We start from the raw sequence: 22,181 nt of genomic DNA, 5'->3' as shown, positions 1-22,181 counted from the left end.
ATTTATCTTGTGTATATCATTTCTCTATCACATCTCTATCATCTATCAATTAATCCACCACATCATTGTCTGTATATATAATCTCTCTCTCCAACAATATTATTTATCTTAAAACATCTACTATCTATACATCTACCATATGTCTATCATTTCTCTACCATGTGTGTGTTTACTAGTATTCATCTATTTACATTTATCTAAAGAAAAAAGAAATAAGCCACATAATGAATTTCACAATGGTATAAAAAAAAGTCCAAAATTATGGTGGTGTGTTCTGACTTTAAAAATATGTCTCTTGAATCTTTAAAGGTTTTTATTCTCAGTATTTAACTTTCAACTAAATTGGAAAAATATTGGCCTTTATGAAAATGAATTTGGTTATTCCCTGACTATAAGTTAATAATATATTCTTTTTTTCTGGTTTTTTTGAGACAGGTTTCTCTGTGTAGTTTTGATGCCTGTCCTGGATCTCACTCTGTAGCCCAGGGTGGCCTCAAATTCACAGAGATCGCCTGGCTCTGCCTCCCGAGTGCTGGGATTAAAGGCATGTGCCACGGCCACCCAGGTGATACATATGTTGAATATTTTTATATATCATAGATAGAAAAGCTTTAAGACAAAACATTTTGCTACATGCACCCACTTATCTGTGCCTTCTTCCATGTGTGGAGAATCTCATTCAGCCAAGTTCTCTCAGTTTTCTGCTTGAGTGACTGTAAAAAGGAAAGGAGGGAAAGAGCAGGTACGAAATGCCACCATTCATGCCCCGGTGTTCCGGAGCATTGAAGGAGAGGAAGGTTTTGGATAGCTCTTGCTGAAGTGATGGGTTTCATTATTAAGGAAAATCAGATCCACACAAGTCAGCTTCCCTCTTGCAAAGGAAGCTGGTTGTTTATGACTCTAAATAAATCAAGGCTTAGTATTTCAGCCATGCTTTTGTGAGTTAGTTCTCATCAGAACTTTCAAAGAAGTAGACATCTGTGCAGAAGAGTCTGGAAGCTTTTCAAGTTTTGGGTTCTCATCTGTCTGTGTTTGCCTGTGGATTTGGAGGAGGGGGTATGAAATTATACATGAATGCTTTATGATTATATTCCTAAATGAGTATAGAAAAGCTAACTTCAAAGTTAAGTGAAAAAATAACTCCTTTGTATCATGCTAGTTGTTTTATTTCTTTAAAAATAATGTTCTGTGCTGTTATATATCTTGGGGGTTTATTCATTACCAATGTTACATGTTTTTACAAAGTAAATAGGTATAATTTTTTTGAAAATCCCTTGACTAAGTTAGTTTAATTTCTTGTGATAGTTCCTTCAAAATAATAGAGACTAAATATTCTTTTATCCTTGAGTTAATGAATGACAAGAGAGAACAAAAATGTTTTTCAATTAACACACACACACACACACACACACACACACACACACGAAAAAAAGAAAACAAAACATAACAGAAGTTAACCAATAATTCCTGACCATGGCAAGTAATGCCTAGAGGCAAAGCTCTCTTCTCTATGTATTCATTCTTGATCATCATTTATAAAAATGCCTGTGGTGAAATTACTCAGATGTTGAACTTGTCCCCAGCCTTTTAGGTCATTGCCAGCGTCTCAAAATAAGATCACTTGACAGTCAGCCCAAGGCTCACGGTCCATCTTTTATAATGTTCCAGCTGTATACTCAAATGCCTGCCTCTTCCCACTGCCTGAATGGTGGCAGTGGGGTATTGGCAATCCACAGATGTGTCATGAAAACCCACAAAGTGAATAAACCTATGTTTTTTAAATGCTTAGCCCTGGTTGCTGACTTTCAGGAGAAGACTGAGGAGCTGTGAACACACACAAGCAGAGTGCTCAGTACCTGCCTTTGCTCTACCTTATCAGGACAGGATAGAATGCACTCTGCCTATTTTTATTGTTCGTTCTAATAATCTGCCCTCCTGTATCTATTTTTATGTATGCCCCATATTTAAAAGATAAAGGCATGCAATTCTGTTTTCTTATCTGCATATTTATTTGTGATGCTGCTGTCAGCATGATGAATATGTATAGATAGGCCATTGCAAGATAGTTTGAGAATGATTGAGACAAGAAAATGCCTAGTATTCTCGGTAGGCAGAAAATGCAAAAGAAATTTGTTGGTTGCATTTGGTATTCTGTTCTTTTAATCAGTGCTAGTAAGAGAGACTTTCAGAACTTTTTAGAATGCTTAAAATTTCTTACTTCTTACCAGCAAGCCCAAAGGACATTAGCCATACACAAAAGCTGCCTGAACTGGCTGTTTTCATATCTATGAATTTTGTAAATAATGTCTCACTATATAATATAATCTGACCTCATTTAGGTGTGATTTTTATTTTCTTTCTGGAACTTGGTTTCTAGTTGTCCATTCCTTATCTTGGTTCTAACACATAAAATAAGTTTGCTAGATGGCTGTTTTTATTAAATACTGCAATATGAATAGTCCAAGGGAAGTTATGTAAATTTCAGAATGTTTTGGTTTTTCAAAACTTCAGGTCAATCTAAAATACCATTTAATTCAGTATTTTATTTTATACTTTGTTATATCTTTACTTTTAAGTCTGGATTGCCAATATTACCTTCACATTGGCTTAGGATGCTCATAAAACTGACTTCTGTGTTCAGCTCTATCTACATCAACATCGTGTTAGACTTGGAAGGAGCCTGAAATGTGAAGTCTTCTCCTCAAGACAGCATGGTCAAGCAAATCTTTCTCACCCTTGTCAAAGATGCCCTATAAACACTTAACTATTATAAATTTCCTATCAATGGCTACATTGTGAATGCCCTTGATTTCTCCTTAACAATGTGCTGTGTTAGCACACACTTTCTTGCCAAGTGTCGACTTTCTGGTAAGGGGAACCATATCTCTCTGAAAGAAACACAAAGCCACAACTAATCCAAGTGTTGTGAATGCTGCATGCTCAACAGAGGTAGCTGCCTAAGTCATTTATGGATAATTTAGTAAAAGAATACTGTATGAGTAGTAAGCTAAGGCATTTGGTGCTGTGAAAGTTTTTTTCCCAGGGTCAGAATATGGGGCTGCCGGAAGGGGGTAGTCTGTGACAGGCAACACCCGAAGCATTGATGTATGCTTTGCAAGCAGTTAACTTCTCCATGAAATCTCATATCAGAAGTTGCCTATAAAACCCTTGAGATCACTACGTCTTTCCATAATATTTTGCTATTATAAATATGGATTATAATATTTTATACTTTTGAGAAGCTATTTACCTGTCATTTTATATAATAAAAGGACTACAGCCTACCAAATTTTTATGACATTTGCTAATCCAGCTTAATCCTTAATCATAATCTTCATTGTTTAACTTTATTTTTTATTAATATGTGTGTGCTTTCAAACAGAAATGCATGCGCGCGCGCGCGCGCGCACACACACACACACACACACACAGAGTCAACTCACACTGCTCAAATTCAAGCTGCTCAATGTCTTAAGTCATAGCTATGAATACTTGATAGAATTCAAGGTACAGCTGCTTTCATCCAACGAGGAGTCAATGATCAACTGCATTATACTGAAAAGACTTCACTGCAACATGTAATAATTAGTAGATTCTATTATAACCAGGGACTATTCCACTTCTTCTCTTGAGTACATATAATGACACAATTTCTAATTTTTTATGAAGTTTCTGTACTTTTCTGTGTTCATATGGACTCCTTAGGAAAAAAATGTGCTTTATTTTCCATGTCTATGTCAAGTCAGTTTTTTTTTTCTAGGGTGATTACATGTAATGTATTTGTTAGAATGGGATATTTTAAATAAATAAATTTATTTATTTTACATCTTGGCTGCAGTGCCCCTCCCTCTTCTCCTCCCAGTCCCCCCTCCCCTCCACTCTGCCCTCCCCTCATCATCCACTCCTTATTTCTATTCAGAAAAGTGCAGGCCTTCCACAAATATCAACAAAACATGGTATATCAAGTTGCAGTGACAAATAAGAACCTCCCCTTGTATTAAGGCCGGGCAAGGCAACCCATTATGAGGAGTAGGGTCCCAAAAGCCAGTAAAAGAGCCAGAGACAGCCCTGCTCCCGCTGTTAGGAGTCTTACAAGAGGACCAAGCTACACAACTGTCACATATATGCAGAGTGCCTAGGTCAGTCCCACGCAGGCTCCACTGTCCCCCTTTGCCCCTGCAGATGGCTGTCTAATCTACTCCAGGATTTAATGGTGACCATTTGGGGTTGATCTAATTCTTGTGCCTTTCAGTGATTTTTTTTCCCTTCCTACCTTCTGTGTTTCTTTGCCATTAAAATTTAAAATTCCAGAAATAGATGGCTTTCATAAGGCTTCTCATTAAGTTTCTCTGGAAATTCAATTTTTAAAATGTGATCTTCTTCAAATAAGGGACATATTCTTTTATAATTACCTTTTTGTTTTCACTCTCAGTTTTTCTTCTTTTCCTTTAGATTTCTGTCATCTATAGGTGGGATGTTCTAGATCCATTTGTGTCCACAGCAATATGTTTTCTTCGTTTACTGGTTTGTTCTCTTCCCCTTTCTTTTTATTTTGGGCAAGTTTGTGTGTGTTTTTTCTTTACTGTATGTTATGAGCCCCCTTTTAATGCCATTTCCTGTAACTTTGAATTCTCCCATGTTTCCTCTCTGATCACACTATCTTATGAAGTCACATGTTCTTACAAGTAGATCACAGTAATTTGTTGCCAAATTAAATATATATATTTATAAATTAAATATATATATATAAACCCAACCCTATCTTGAGGCTCTTTATTTTATCACCTATATGGAATAAATAACTAGATAAGCCACTCTAATTTAACTAGCCAACTGGGTGGACGTCAGTCTGTCTTAGATTAAACCTACTTCAGTTTTTTTTTTTTTAATTTCAACTCTTTTTTTTCTTTTTTTAACTTTATTTTACAATACAATTCAGTTCTACATATCAGCCACTGATTCCCTTGTTCTCCCCCCTCCCACCCCTCTCCCTTTCCCCCAGCCCACTCCCCATTCCCACCTCCTCCAGGGCAAAGCCTACCCTGAGGACTGAGATCTACTTCAGTTTTTTGTTGACCACTTTTGATGGCTTCTTTCCCCCTCAAAAAAGTGTTTCTTGGTATAGGGGCCTGTGCACACTGGGCAAAGGAAAATGATAGTCCAATGTGCCATTACTAAAACCTCAAAATAGTATGGAGAGTGTACGGCTGTAGGCCCTGCACTCTGTCTCTTCTTCCATGGGATATGACTTCCCTTGTCCTTCTGGCCCGTGCCATCCACAGTGAGAGTCTCTGTGGCTTGCCTTCTTGGTTAGGGTGCAATACTTTCCCGCACTGCAATTATGTCCCCGTGCCTGTGACAGGTGAGGCATGTGTTATCACCTTCATAGCTACCTGTCCCTGCTACGAAGAACTGTGATGGTCCATTCATTAGCCTTATTCTCAGCTACAAGAATATCAAGGAAATGTAAAGACCCAAAATGATTAGGTAAAAGTTTAGGATGTTGCAATTCCTGGCAGTAGCAAACCTAAGTATGGTGAGGCTTCCGGGGTCTCAGGTCTACATGCAGTATAAGACAAGGCACTGCCAATTGGTGATGTCACCCTCCTTTGCATATCTCCCTTCTCTGAGTTTTCGCATGCATGCCTGTTCTGTCTCTCTGATTTTTCTCATGCTGAGAGACACCAAGCTGTTAAGTGCTCCCCTCTCTCAGCCACAGGTGGCCGTTCTTCTAATCTTAAACAAGCTGCTGGATCTGAACCCTAGGGACCCAGTTGCACTTCTGCAAGTCAGGTGTGGAAACCGGAGCATCCTCAGTGGCCTGGCTCAAATGCAAGTGGCTCACAGGCCCAGATGCCTTATTCCTTGGAAACTAAAGTCCGCTCCTCCCTCTGAGAGCAAGCGTTCCCTTAAGAATATATCCCAATGTTTTCCAGGCAGCCTGACATTCTACGTGGATTAAGAAAGATGGCCCAGTACCCTGTAGCTTGAGAGCAACTTGTAATTTTCAATCACCCTTTGAATATTCTGAAGCATTAAGAGTGCATTTTTCTATATTATGATGTGTTGTTGCCTAGCTGAGTACTTCCAGTGTAGACTATCTTCCCTCAGACAGTGTTCCTACAAATCTGCCTCCCTCTTTGCTTTAATCATCCTTTTCACAGGAAGCAATGGTTTCACAGTATCCATATAAAATTTGATAAAAATAAAGTTGTGTTTTACCCTGGTTAGATTTCCTACAGTTTTTTTTTTTTTTAATTCAGAGAAATAGGACAGTAGTAGATGCAGATAACTTGGCAATGCTCTAGTATAGCTGTAAGCCCCTAAAGCAACTGGACAGCTGTGGCAGGCCAGCCACAGTATGTTATATAATGACAGAGGGTATACAGATATTTGCCAGCTAAACCCAAAGGCACCTGTCATGGTGGATTGCCTTCTACCTATCCCAGGGTCTCTTTGAAGGCTCTAATCTCATGAAGAACCTGTTAAAGTTGGATATGCCCACTAAGGAAGGTTTTCTCCCAATAAACCATATAAAACAGACAGCCCAACACTCCTCCAATGTATCACCATCTTTATATTAATCAGCAAAATTCCATGTAAGGTTCAGTTCACTATTGCCATTCAAAGAGCTTGCATTATAAAACTCAATGAATTTTATGTCTTATTTAACATGTGTGCTTTGCTACTATTTTGATTTTAGCTGCCCACCTAGAAGTTTAGCACAGTAACATACCTTATAGTTCTTGGATATTTCTGGTGTGCTACTGACTCTTAACATACTATTTAAATATGTTCAGTGGTGAGATGGTTTCTTTCTTGTATTATACTCATTTAAAGCTTGTATCGTGTTTTAAATTCATTTGCCCATAGGCATTGAAGTTTTAATTTTGAAATTCTTTACTAAAATGGATTAATTTTAATTAATATTTAAATTTTCAAAGTGGGCTCTTACTGTCAAGCCTGGAGTCTGGCTTCAAGGCTGAGTGTAGTGTTGAATATATGGGCCTTTCTTTGATTCTGTGTATTCTATCAGTCAAAGAGTTTTAGAAAAGGAAATGATTTTACAAGGAACATTTCCATTTTTATCAGTCATTTAATAAAGTAAAGACATAAAAGTTGTATGACCTTTGCACAGTGACCTTCACTTCAAGATATTGAGTGTTTTGGACCTAGAGTAAAAATATGCTATTTAAAATAGAAAATGATAATCAATAATGCTCATCTTCTTAGTAAGTAGAACATTATTCATTATTATTTTCTATTTTAAATAACATGAGAATGGCTCAGTGGTTAAGAGCACTTGCTGATTTTGCCAAGGACCTGGGTTCAAATCCCAGCACCCATACCAGGGGGCTCACAGCCACTTGTAACTACCATTCCTGGGGACACAAAAGACCTCTTCTGGCTCTGTAGGCATCTGCATGCACATGGTGCATAAATATACACTCAGGCATGCGCGCGCACACACACGTACACACACGCACACACACACAAATATTAAATAAATAAAATCTTTAAAAAAACTAGTAAGTGTTCACTTGGTAAATTGAATATATTGAAACATTATCTAATCTAAATTTGTCTCACTTGCCTCCATGAATTATCAGAACAATTTTCTATGGCCCTTCATGATGATACATAAGGAACACTTTTAGAATTTGTTTCTACTTGGTTATCATTATACTGAAGGTAACCTGGGTGTAACTATTGTGTGGTGAGTTCTTGCTCACATATTATATTAACCAGTGTGTTCCTAGTTTTTCTTAACTTGATACAAACCTAGATATTCCTGGGAAAAGAGAGTCACAACTGAGAAATTACCTTCATCTGATTGGCCATAGCATGTCTGTGGGGCATTTTCTCGATTGCTGATTGATGTATGAAGACTGACCCAGACTACTATGTGTGGTCTCACCCATGACAGATGAGCCTGGGCTATATATATATAAGGTTACCGAGCAAGCCACAAGGAGCAATCCAATAAGCAGCACTTCTCCATGGCCTCAGCTTCAGTTTCTGCCTCCAGGTTCCTTGAACTTTTGCCCTAGTTTCCCCTGATGGTGGTGCATAACTTGTAAGAAGAAATAAACCCTTTCCTCTCCACGTTGTTTTAGGTAATGGTGGTTTATCACAGCAATAGAAACCCCAACTTAGATACTCGCCATCCTAAAAGTCCTGCACAACAAGTATGTTTTGTTCTTCATGTATGAAGAAGCACAGTTGGACCAGGGCAGGATAACTGTTGCTGCACAGACATCTGTTCACCTCAGGGATCATTACTCTCCAATTTTATTTTACTGACAATTAACAGTTGTAATAGTAAAAATACAGGAGGTATCAATTTTTGGGAGTCATCAATTGCTCAACGAGTCAGGTCACTGGTGCATGTTACACATAACCAGAGTATTTTCCAATATAAGTTTATGCTAGTATATAGGGCTCCATGAAGTAAATCATCACCAGTAACACAGCTTGTAAAGTCATCTCATGGAACATTTAACAAGACGGACCATGTTGGAATTGTAACTCATGATGCAATTAAATGGATTCAAATCAGTATAATAATCAAAGGAAAAGAGACTATCAATTTGAGAGTAGGGGGAATGGAAGGGATTGCAAAGAAAGGGGCATGGGAGGCTCTGGAGGGAGCAAAGGCAAGGAGAGAAGTGATGTAATAATATTTTTAACTAAACATATAAAGCTAATAAAGAAAAACATAAAAAATTCAAATCAGACTAGAATATGAGTGGTATTACTTCCAAATCATATGGATTCAGAATGTGTGAGCAATCTCTAAACATGCAATGGTAAACTAAGCCTGTGGTTTTCTAGAAAGAACTGAAGAAACACTTAACCCAGCCAGGTAGCAGATGAAAATATGAACTTGACAAGATGCTCAGCAACATCAAGGGAAGTAGCTTGGATCCATCTGGAGATCAAATGGAGCAGCTGTTGGTATATCCTAACACCATCAACAACAACTCATCTCATGGAAGAGATGAGACCATCCAACTGGAGTGATCAAATGCAGAGACTCTGCCTATCAGGTTTAGAAGTTCAGCAGAATTGGATTGAGTTCAGAACTGTATATGAAACTCCTTGTCCTTCTGTTTTGCTCACTCCCATGAAGACAGGAAATGTTCATGGCTAGCTCTGCCCCTACACATTTTCTTTCCTTGCATGGGATCTTGGGAATTTTGCTAAGTCTCACCTTCCAAGCTAGCATGTGTGAAGCAAAGTACATCATGATATTTTTTAATTGAAATGGTTATACCCTTTTAAAGATGTATTTATTTTTTTAGTTGTGTGACTATGTACACATGTGCAGGTTTCTTCAGAGACCCGAAAAGGGTGTTTGATCTCCAGGCACTGGAGTTACATACACTTGTGGACAGCTTGGTAAAGGCACATGGAACTGGTGTCCAGTCCCTTGCAAGAACAATATCTGTTCTTAACCTGAGCCATTTCTTCAGCTTCAAAATAGATCAGATGTTTAAAAGAGAACAAAGAGGAAGGTAAAGTTGCAGTTACTATAATTAGATCATCTCAGGGCAGATGATCTCTGCTACAAATAACCAAAATTGTAATAGCCCTTGGGAGTCTTTTTAGGTGTAGAAATCTAGAAACACAAGTTGGATATTTTTCTTAAGTCAAATAATACTTATTGAGAAAAGTCTTAGTTTCTTCAGCTTAAGCACACACACACACACAGACAGACAGACAGACACACACACAGACACACACACACATACACAGCTTAATGAAGTTGTATCAATGATGAAAAACACTGTTCAATTAAAAGTATAAAATATGAGCACAGTCTCCTATTGTGAAGGGACAGATGACACTGATATTCTTGTTGACCTTTCATTTAGTCCTTCATATCAGTTCCATTGAGATTTCACTGCAGTGACTTGATCATGGTATCGAAGACAGAGCTACGTAATGTGTGCCAGTGAACCTCAATTCTGCACCTAATTTCACATTAAATTTAACTAGAGGGGAGGAAGGAAAGGAGAAAGGAGGTTGTTTATGGGTATGTATGTGTTCATTTGCTGACTATGTTTACACAAAGTGATTCATCTCCCTCCAGCCTGCAAAGTGTTGTAAATGTATGATGATTGAAATACTTCCAACTCTGTAATAAGAGATGCACAGCTGAAGTGGCCAGGAGGAAAACACAACAAAACCCTCACATTTTATCAACAGCATTTTGTGATTTGTTGGGCTATTCTTCTTCTGGTCCATAGGAGCTTTTTCATCAGAAGGGGAATCTCTTGTTTATTTTTCCCCCTGAGACCCTATTGCCAAGTGCATTGTGTGGAATAGTGAAAGGCCAACTGTACCTTGAGAAATAACTCAGTATTCATATTAATGTCACATACATGACAAACATGAATATATATGATGCTCATGTTAGTCTATAGTTTTTTTCCTTCCTTCTTTTCTTCCTTCCTTTGTTCCTTCCCTCCCTCCATCCCTTCCTTTTCTCTATTTTACTACATCCTAACCACAGTTTCCCCTCCTTCCTCTCCTCTCAGTCCCTGGGAGCACTTTCCTTCTGCTTCCCCCTCCCCCCACATACACTCCTCCTCTGTTTCTATTCAGGAAAGCAGAGGCCTCCCATGGATATCAACAAAACATGCCATATCAAGTTGCAGTAAGACTAAGCACCTTGCCTTGTAGTAAGGCTGGGCAAGGCAACCCACTATAAGGAATGGGGTCTCAAAACCAATTAAAGAGTTGGAGACTGTCCCTGCTCCCACTTTTTGGAGTTCCACAAGAAGACTAAGCTACAAAACTCACATATGTGCAGAGGGTCTAAGTCAGTCCTATGCAAGCTCCCTGGTTGTTGGTTCAGTCTCTGTGTGTTCCTATGAGCCATGTTAGTATATTCTGTGGATTTCTTGTGATGTCCTTGACCCCTCTGGCTCCTACAATCCTTCTTCTCTCTCTTCTATAGGATTCCCTGAGCTCAGTCTAATGTTTGGCTGTAGGTCTGCATCTCTTTCCACCAGTTGCTAGATGAAGCCTCTCTGGTGACTATTGGGCTAGGCACCAATCTATGAGTATAGCAGAATATCATTAGGCATAATTACATTGACTTTTTTCCTTCAGTTATGTTTGGTTCTAGCCTAAGTCTATGAGCCACCCAGCCTCTGGGTTCTGGCACTCCAGGCAATACCATGGGTGGGTTCACTCTCTGGTGGTATAATTTTGAGACTTGACCAGTCATTGGTTGGTCACTCCCACAATCTCAGTGTCACCCTTACCCCAGCATACCCCATAGGCAGGACAGACTGTAGGTTGAAAGTTATGTGCAAGGCCAAGTCAGGCTACATGTCCACTATTGCTAAGACACGTATCGGGCTTATTCTTATATATTCCTTGGAGTTGAACCAGGTTTCTACCTCACCCTGCAATAAACCCCTTTCCAATCTGCTCTTTCAATACTCCCCCCCACCCCGACCAGATCCCTCATGTTCCTATCCCCACCTACCACCAGTCCACCCACAAAATCTATTCTGCTTCCCCTTCCCAAAGAAAACCCTTTGTCCCCCTCCTTGAACCCTCCTTGTCACCTGGCCTCTCTGGGGCTGTAGATTATAGCATGATTATCTTTTACTTAACAGGTAATATCCATTTACAAGTGAGTACATGCCATGTTGGTCCTTCTGAATCTGGGTTACCCCACTCAGGATGAGTTCCATCCATTTTTCTGCACATTTCATAGCGTCATTGTTTTTAACAGATGAGTAATACTCCATGGTATAAATGTACCACATTTTCTTTATCCATTCTTCAGTTGAGGGACATAGGTTGTTTTCAGGTTCTTGCCATCACAAATAAAGCTGATATGAATAGTTGAGTAGATGTCCTTGTGGTATGATTGAGCATGCTTTGGGTATATACCCAAGGTATATAGATCTTGAAGTAAACCAATTTCCAATTTGCAAAGTGGCTGTACAAGTTTGCACCTCTACCAGCAATGGAGGAGTATCCCCCTTGCTCTACATCTGCTCCAGTGTAAGCTTTCACTTGTGATTTTGATCTTAGCCACCCTGACAGGTGTAAGATGGTATCTCAGAGTCATTTTAACTTGTGTTTCCCTAGTGGCTAAGGATGTTGAACATTACTCTGTTTCTTAGTCATATGAGATTCTTCTGTTGAGAATTCTCTGTTTAGAACTATACCCCATTTTTTAAAAATTGGATTGATTTTTTGATTTCTAGTTTCTTGAGTTTTTTATATATTTTGGAGATTAGCCTTCTGTCAGATGTGGGGTTGGTGAAGATCTTTTCCTATTCTGTAGGCTGTTGTTTTGTCCTATAGACAATGTCCTTTGCAATACAAAAACTTTTCGGTTTAATGAGGTCCCATTTATTAATTGCTGATCTTAGTGTCTAAGCTACTGGTGTTCTATTCAGAAAGTTGTCTCCTGTCCCAAGGTATTCAAGGTTATTCCTCACTTTTTGTTCTATTGGTTTCAGTGTATCTAGATTTAAGTTGAGATCTTTGATCCACATGGACTTGAGTTTTGTGCAGGGCAGTAGATATGGATCTATTTGTATTCTTCTACATGCTGTCATCCAGTATACCAGCACCAATATTTGAAGATGCTTTCTTCTTTCCAATGTACAATTTTGACTTCTCTGTTGAAAATCAGGTGTCCATAGTTGTGTGGATTTACTTCTGGGTCTTTAATTTAATTCCATTAATCCACCTGTCTGTTTTTATGACAGTACCATGCAGTTTTTATTACTATAGCCCTGTAGTAGAGCTTCAAATCTGGGATGGTGATACCTCCAGAAGTTCTTTTATTACATGGGATTCTTTTAGCTATTCTGGGCAGTTTGTTTTCCATATAAAGTTGAGTATTGTTCTTTTAAGATATATAAAGAATTGTGTTGGGATTTTAATTGTGATTGTTTGAATCTGCTTATTGCTTTTGGTAAGATGGCCATTTTGACTACATTAATCCTACCAATCCAGGAGCATGTGAGATCTTTTCATCTTCTGATATTTTCTCCAATGTCTTTCTTCAAAGACTTTAAGATTTTGTCATATTGGTGTTTTACTTTTTTGATTAGATTTACACCAAGATTTTTTATATTATTTGTAGCTTTTGTGAAGGGTGTTGTTTCTCTGATTTCTTTCTTTCTCGGCCTATTTATTGAGTTACTGTATATTGCTTTCATTATGTTTAGGCATGTTCCTTGAATCCCTGATCTCTCCAAGCCTTTTATCATGAAAGGGTGCTGGATTTTGTCAATGGCTTTTCCAGCATTTAATGAGACGATCATATAAGTTTTTTTTTTCTTTCAGTTTGTTTATATGGTAGATTATACTGACAGATTTTCCTCTGTTGAACCATCCCTCCATCTCTGGAATGAAGCCCATTTGATCACTTGATCATGGTGGATGATCTTTTTGATGTGTTCTTGGATTCAGATTACAAGAGTATTATTGAGTATATTTGTATCTATTTTCCTGATGTAGACTGCTCTGCAGTTCGTTCTCTCTCTCTCTCTTTCTCTCTCTCTCTCTCTCTCTCTCTCTCTCTCTCTCTCTCTCTCTCTCTCTCTCTCTCTGTTGAGTCTTTGTGTGATTTGGGTATCAGGGTAACTGTGATTCATAAAATGAATTTGGCAATGTTCCTTCTGTTTTTATTTTGTGGAATAATTTGAGGAGTATTGGTATTAGCTCTTCTTTGAAAGTCTGGTAGAATTCTGCACTGAAATCATCTAGTCCTGGGAGATTGGGAAATTTTTAATGACTGCTTCTATTTCCTTGAGGGATATAGGTCTATTTAAATTGTTTATCTGATCTTGATTTAATTTTGGCAAGTGGTATCTATTGAGAAAATTGTCCACTTCTTATAGCTTTTCTAATTTTGTGCAGTACAGATTTTAGAAATATAACCTAAGCATTCTTTGGATGTCCTTGGTGTCTATTGATATGCCCCACTTTTTGTTTCTGATTTTGTTAATGTTGATATTCTCTCTACCTTTTTAACTAACTGTTTGCATACGAGTTTGTCTTTCGGGAGTGGGAGAGATGGCTCAGTGGTTGAGAGCAGTGACTGTCCTTCCAGAGGACCTGGGTTCAATTCCCAGCACCCACATGGCAGCTCACAACTGTCTGTAACTCCAGTTCCAGGCCTTCTGACACTCTCACACAGACATACACTCAAGTGAAACACCAATGAACACAAAATAAAAATACATTATTAAAAAAAAGAGTTTGTCTTTCTTGTTGATTTTCTCAAAGAACCAACTCGGTTCCATTTAATCATTGTATTGTTCTCTTTGTTTCTATTTTATTTATTTCATTCCTAAGTTAGATTATATCCTGCCATCTAGTCCTCTTTGGTGTGTCTGCTTTTTGTTGTTGTTGTTCTAGATGTTTCAGGTGCGCTGTTAAGTCATTGGTATGAGTTTTTCTAATTTCTTTATGCTGGTACTTAGTGCTGTGAGCTTTCCCTTTAGCACTGCTTTCTTGTGTCCCATAAGTTTGGGTATGTTGTCTATCTTTGATTTTGAGGTGTGTTTCTTGTATACAGCAGAAGGATGGATACTGTTTTAATATCCATTCTGTTACTATGTTGTTGTGGGTGGTGGTGGTGGTAAGGTGTGTGTGTGTGTGTGTGTGTTTCCATTTTTGGATTTTCTGGTGTGAGATTATCTATTTCCTGTGTTTACATGGGTATAGTTAGCTTCCTTGGGTTTGAGTTTTCCTTCTAGTACCTTCTTTAGGGCTGGATTTGTAGATGAAAATTGTTTAAATTAGACATTTGCGTGAAATATCTTATTTTCTCCATCTATGGTAATTGAAAGTTTTGCTGGGAATATTAGTCAGGGCTGGCATCCATGGTCTTCTAGAGTTTGCAAGATATTTGTCTAGGTCTTTATGACTTTTAGAGTCTCTGTTGAGAAGTCATGTATAATTCTTATAGGTCTGCATTTATATGTTACTTGTTTTTTTTTTTTCGCTTACTGCTTTTAATGCTCTTTCTTTGTTCTATATATTTAGTGTTTTGATTATCATGTGATATGGGGACTTTCTTTTCTGATCCAATCTGTTTTGTGTTCTGTAAGCTTCTTGTATCTCTATAGGCATGTCTTTCTTTAGGTTAGGGAAATTTTCTTCTGTTATTTTGTTAAATATATTTTCTGGGTTTTTCAGCTGTGAGTCTTCCCTTTCTTCTATTCCTTTATTCCTGTGTTTTGTCTTTTCATAGTGTCCTATATTTCCTGGACGGTTTGTGTTAAGAGTTTCTTTTAAATCTAACATTTTCTTTGAATGGTGAATCTGTTTCTTCTGTTGTATCTTCAATGCCTGAGATTCTTTCTTCCATCTTTTGAATTCTTTTGGTGATGCTGGCATTGGTAGTTCCTGTTCACTTACCCAGATTTTCCATTTCCTGAATTCCTTCAGTTTGTGTTTTCTTTATTGCTTTTATTTAGATTTTCATGTCTTGCATAGTTTCCTTCACCTGTTCATTTTATTTTGGCTTTCTTGGCATTCTTTTAGGGATTTGTTTCCTCCAATTTTTTAGCTATCTTTTCCTCCATTTCTTTAAGGGAGTTTTTCATCTCCTCTTTAAGGACCTTGATCATCATTGTGAAGTTGGTTTTAAGATAGTTTTTTGTTTGTTTGTTTGTTTGTTTGTTTGTTTGTTTTTGTGCTTCCACTATGTTGAAATATTAAAGACTTGCTGTAGTGGAATGGCTAGGCTCTGGTGGTGACATATTGCCCTGGCTGTTGTTGTTTATGTTCTTACACTTAGGTTTAAGCATCTAGATTTGGAGTCATTATAGGTCTAGGTGCCAATTTCTGCATTTGATTTTTGTTGGTGGATGTTTTTTTCCTTAGCTTCTGTTTCCTCTCTGGTCTTCTGGATCCTGTGGCCTGTGGTTGAGTAAAGAGTCTCTGCCCACATTGGAGGCTGGAATTCTGATGGCCTGGATGGCCTCTGGTCCATTAGGGGGTTGCTGCTCAAGTTTGGGGCTGAAGTTCTGGATTTACATGTACATTGCCTCTGATTTGGCCAGGGGTTCCCTGGGGTTCAGATGCTGGCCTGGCTTTTGGTGGGGTAGAAGTCTTCTGCCTAGTTTTCAGGAAGTTGGCCTTATCTCTGGGGTTGAGGACTGGCCTGGATTCTGATGGGTAGAAGGCTTCCTCGAGAGGAATGGGCAGGGATATGGTGATAAGGAGAGGATGGGTATTTGGAGTTATGCTGGGTGAATGCAGGTGAGATGGGAACAGTATTAACTGGCATTCATGATGCTAGCCTGGCCTTTTGGGGAAAAAGAGGGCTACAACCAGAGGTGTAGGCCTGGATATGGTGACATGGAGAGGAGGGCGACTGGGGTTTTGTTGGGATGTAGTTACTCATTGGTCCATAAATTATCTTTGTTTTTAGCTTTATGTGAGAGAACATGGATTGATCTTTTCTATTGTTTCCCTGGCTCTTTTTCATGCTTCATTTTCTCCTTCACAGTTGTTTTCGTCTTGCAATCTGCTTGATATCAAAACTCATAAAAATGTTACAAACCTCTGTGCCTCTTCTTCCTGTGTAGCACTGTAGATGGACAAGCGTTTCCTTGCTGATATCAATGGATTTTTCTAGAAAGATTTAGATATGGTAGTGTTATATTGTGGTAAGCTTTTTATTTTTTTAAACAAGCCTATTTTCTTCATTTTATTTTTTTTATTTTTAAATAGACTTTTAAAATTTCTTCAAATGGTCTTTGTCAAGATTTCAATGACATTAGAGTAAAATGATCAAACCCAAATGATTTTCCTTACCCCTTCCCACAGCCCCTAAAATATATGCTATTCTAGGTACAGGATAGCTGCTAGTCTAGCACATTCTACTGGTGTGAAACCAGCAATCACATCTTTGTCATGTAACTATTTAATTTTCTTAATTGTTATTTTATTTATTACATCAATAATAATTGACTATAAAACTTTTTGAATAAAATAATTAATGTATGCCTTTAATGAGTTGCTCTTATGAGGTAGAGAATCAAATATATATGTGTGTATATATGTATATATATACTTGTTTATACATATTATATATATAATTACAGCTATTAAGGCAAATAAGTAAATCAAATAGAGAATAATTATATATAAAATTGAATAAGAAATCCTTCATTTTAAACCAAATAAAATTGAACCATAGATCATTTTTCAATACTTAAGAACAGTGAAATAAAATGTGGTAAAATAACTCAATTTATATGCAAATAATAGGATTTGGCTTTCACCCCCAGATCAACAGAGTCCTATTTATTTTAACATTATAATACAGTGGGAAAACTGTTACATTCCAGAAAGTGAAAATACTTAGATTAGCCATGCCTTTGCCTCTTCATGGTCACACAGACTCATTAAAGACTGAAGCTCTCTCCAAATCATTTGAGATGCAAAATGTTAAAGCCTGACACTGACTTGAGCTGTAGAAAAGTTTGTATTGTCAGACTCTGGCCTATAAGGAATGAATATGTCTGGGAACTCTCTGATGGACACCATGAATGTGTACCAGCAGAATGTATATAGCACAGTAATGATGGTGGTTTTGGCTTTCCTCCTCTTAATTATAAGGTCAAATACCGATTAGTGTGTTTGTTTAGCATCTAGTTTCTTTTTCTATAGTTTTCACCAGTAGCCTTTGTTTTGAGATCATAATCAAAATGATGCAGTTTACTTACTTGTCATTTAATTGCTTAATATTGTAAAATAGGTAAGTACATAGGTCACACACACACCGACAGACATAAGCACATGCACAAATAATTTTTAACACCTTTAGAACATATTCCAATTGTTGTGTTTCCCCCTAAAGTTTAGTAGGACCTTTTTCAGTTTAGGACCCCAAGTCCAAGCTATGGACACAGAAATGAAGCTGGACTGTATCCTGAGTCCTGAGTGTCAGGTCAGACCATTGTGACTCAGAAAATGTTCCTTAATGTTGCCTCACCCTAATCCAAGTAAGAAGTAAATCAGATAGCCTCGACTGCATTTTCCCCTTAGTTTTGAAGAAAGTCTTTCCCAAGCAGTAAACTAAAATGAGACATCAATGAAAACAAATTTTATTAGTGAGGACTACATCTTACTTATGATCTAAATTTATAAAATCATTACACAACAAAACCCTATGGCTACTTTAATTTTTTTATATTTCAAAATGTAAATATTGTTTTCTTGACTGAGATATAAAGAAAGTCATAGGTAGAGAAAAATGCTTGCAACTTATATTTCTTAATATGTATGCTATTTAGTTTTCATATTATCACCTTCCAATATTATAAACAGTGGTGAATTTCCATGGAATGTTAGTGATGGAGCCTCTTAAAGAAACTTAAATCCTTGCTTCATGCATACTCTTTAACTTTGAATGGCTTTTTTCATAGGTAAATTCGGGATAGCAAGCAAATGTTTCTGAGGAAGTTGTCTTTCCTGCAGGATCTCTCTTGCCTTCCAAGTACAAACTTTAGATTGGAGGCATTTTCATCCCTTTCAAATTGCCTGAAGAGGCTTTTTCCAAATTTAAATTAGATTTCAGAGTGTTTGGTCTAAAATAGAAGAATATATACATTTAGATTACTCAACCAATAAAGGATCTTGGTAGAAATATATTTTAAAATTCCTCTTCTTTAGATGGTAATGAAATCTATATGATAGAATTTCTGAAATTGGTTTTGCTTTCATTGGGAAATAAAACTTTGAAATACATATTTATTGAAAAGTTTTTAATCAAAAGAAGCTTAAGTACTTTTAAAGGACATGGTTTGATTTTGAAATATAAGCCAGGATTTATTCAAAGTGCACCTGTTGATGTCAGCCTTCCCTAGATAAGGGTAGGTGATGATAAGATCAGGCTACGCCTTGTTGTGTGACACTGTTTCTTAGTAGCGCTGAACAAACATCCACTCAACCTAGTTGAAAAATGTTCTTTCCAGGTAGCTCAGCTCAGACCAGTGAGCCTCTTGCAGGCAGCTCTGCTGTTCTCTGCATCATCCAGACAGTTCCACTAGTCCAAGAATGTCCCTCAGCAATCATATTGCTTATATATGCTTGGAGAGGGAGGAGCCTAGTGAATCTGGTCAGTTTCATGGACTTCCTGAAGCCATTAAGCTGTTTTGTTTGCTGGAGCCATTAAGTTGTTTGCTTCCTGGGCTTAAGGATTTTTGCTGTGGTTTGGAATATTTTCACTTCCTCTTAGAACAGTCAGCTTGTTTCACCCCACTTTTAACATCATTTTCTTACAATACCCTGTTATTTTTAACCTCCTCTTTAACACCCTATGCCTTAAGGGGTGTCCCTTTAAGATGGAAGGCTTTAATATAGAGGCAGCTACTGGACCATGGTGCAGAATGCAGAAACACATGAAATGAGACCTGCAGCACTAAAGCACTAACTTAGTAAGGAAAAATATCCTGTTGAGGAAATCTCCCTGGCCCATTATTTGGAAAAGGGATTCTGTGGGTGCCTCTGCACCTTGCAGAGCCAAATAACAAAATCGGATTTTCTGGAATTTGATTCCTCAGGCCAGCTCCCATTATGCCTGTGAGCTGAGTGCTCATGGCAACATGACAATGCTTTGCAAACTCCCTTTCCAATCTTCAATTCCTGTAGAAAGACCTGTCAAGCCTGCAGCAGCAGGACAGCACCGGATTGCATACATGTGGTTACTGTAATGTTTCCATCAGCTCTTGAAAATTTTGGTTTAAATTTTAAAAGAAGCCAAAAAAAAAAAAATGGTTTATGCATAGTAAGTACTTAAATTCATTTGCATCATCAGTTTTTTCATGAAGAATAAATGTTATTAAAAGAAGAAAGATGATTCTGAATTTATAGATCGTTGAAAAGGGGAACATCTGAGTGGCAGGCAGGAATGAAATTTTCTTTTTCTCACTGCCCTCTTGAGGCTCTAATGAGAAATTTAGTTAAGTTTTCCAACACTTTTTTTTTTTCTTATCATTTTAGTATGGAGAGACTTTTGTCTGTGTGTATGAGTGTGTGTGTGTGTGTGTGTGTGTGTGTGTGTGTGTGTGTGTGTGTGCAAGAGATAGCCACATACCAAACAGGTATCATTCCTCAGGCACCTTCCAACCTGATTTGCAAGAGGCAGGTTCCTTCACTGACCTGGGACTCACTAATCTGGTTTAGCTGGCTGCCACTTATCTCTAGGGATATCTGTCTGCCCACTGCAGGGTAATGAATGTACCCCACCGTGCTGATTTTTTTTTTCTTTTTAACATGGACTCTGGAAATTTAACTCAAGTCCTCATGCTGTTATGCCCAGATAGTGGAGACCAAATCTCACATGTAAAAGCAAGGAGCCTTTAATTTCAAGCTCTGGGCTTGGTCTCTCTGTCTGTCCTAAGCAGTGGTGAGAGCAGGGTGGGATTTTATCATAGCAGAGGTTGGGGTGACAGGATTTCCAGGGTTCAGGACCCTAAATGGCTGACATTTGTCTAGGGGTAAAATTGTTTGGAATGTCAAGTATTTCCCCTTAGATGCAGACCCCACTGGGTGGGGTGAGCTTATGCCTTTTCTTGGGTCCAGGTGTTGTCTGTCAGAAGCTGTGTCTGGGCCTCTAAGCCTATCATGGCAGCTGTGTGGTCAAGTTGTTTTGGGGCCCCCTACAATGCTTGCATGACAAGTAGTTTATCTTTATTCACCCCCTCTTTTTATTATTTTTTGCACACTTCTGTTGGCTCATCAAAAACATCAGTTAAAACAAAACTGTGAGGAAGTAGATGTTTTCCAAGTTTTTGGTGTTATGTTGAAAAATTCATTGAAGAAACTGCTGCTAGGAGATATTCTTGAAGCTAAAAATGCAAAATGTAGTAATTTTAGTACTATCTCACAGTTAATACAAGTGATCAGTGATCGTGTCCCAAGAATGTGGATTCAGGTGACCTCCCCACCCATAAAAAAGACACACACTAATGCAGAAGCAGTTACATCGATTTCCATGGTCACAAAACAAAAGAAAGTCATAAAAAAGTCAAAAGAAAGTAACTAACAGACATGTTAGTTGGGCTTTCAGGAAGGTGATTTCTGGGGAAATGCAGCAAATGAGGGAAAAATATCTGATGGAGTTCTTGAATTCTATCTGATGACCATTCTTTAGATTTGAGGGTTGCTGGAAGCTATTGATCTGGTATGAATACACCCCAAATGATTTACCTTATATTTGAAAGAATGTTCAGTGAGGCACATAGGTGGGCAATGAGTAGGTATTACGGAGAATAAAGATAGTTCAAGGTCATTTGGTTCTGTGTCTGCAACATTCCAACTCTCTACAACTATGTGCTTCTAATCAATCAATCAACCTTGTAGAAACTTCAATATAGACATGACTGTGTTTCTGTAGCTTCACTTAACAATCGCCCTATCTATTCCAAATATTTCATGCACTTTAAAGTCCATTTCTCAATCCCATTACTTAGATATGAGGTCCTTTCATTCCTACTTGATATACGATTCAGTTTTCATGCTAAAATAAAATGTGATCCTATGGGTTTAGGATCAAGTAATGTAGAATCAGTCATTCGAGAAATGATACCTGGTACAGAGTTGAACTTGGACCTTGACTACAGAGGGAGGGAAAAAAAAAACAGCAAAGAAGCATCACATATAGGCCACCACTTCGTAATTAAAAATGTGTTTCAGTGTTCATCAAACTACATTGTCAGTATTATTTAAGTTTCACCAGGAATATTTCTATAAAAATAATTTTCAGAAAATACTTCAAAGGCAATAAAAATGTGAAACTTTAAGATAAACACACCTACAAAATTAGTGCTAATTGATTGCGATTTCAAATTGTTCTTATAATTGCTGGTAACTCCTAACAATGGATGCTACCCATGTGTTTGTGTAGATGAGAAATGATCTTCGCATTAACTGCATTCCACAGTGGCAAGCCTCTCTAAATTCAAACAATGCAAGTGTTAATTATGATGCTTCATTTACTAAGTTACCTTGGAAGGCTTGCATTAGAAAACCAAATTCAGGAGGCAAGAAAGAAGATGGTTAAAACATTAAAATGCAAATACAAGAGTTGATGATCTGTGAGCAAGGCCTTGTCCTTTTGGCACCAGAGTGTAGGTGAAGCTGATTATTCTATTAGTGCTGAGGCCAAAAACAAA

At 37.8% G+C, this 22,181-nt stretch overlaps 1 protein-coding gene across 6 annotated transcripts in view; it reads left to right on the top strand.

Annotated features, from left to right (window-relative positions):
* The window catches only part of Pcdh15 (protocadherin related 15), a 1,398,279-nt gene that overhangs the window by 551,363 nt on the left and 824,735 nt on the right, over nt 1-22,181 (top strand). The window lies entirely within an intron of this gene.

Source organism: Peromyscus leucopus, chromosome 16_21 (genome assembly GCF_004664715.2).
Source record: "Peromyscus leucopus breed LL Stock chromosome 16_21, UCI_PerLeu_2.1, whole genome shotgun sequence".
Taxonomy (NCBI): domain Eukaryota; kingdom Metazoa; phylum Chordata; class Mammalia; order Rodentia; family Cricetidae; genus Peromyscus; species Peromyscus leucopus.
This window is presented reverse-complemented; position numbering and strand designations above follow the sequence as displayed.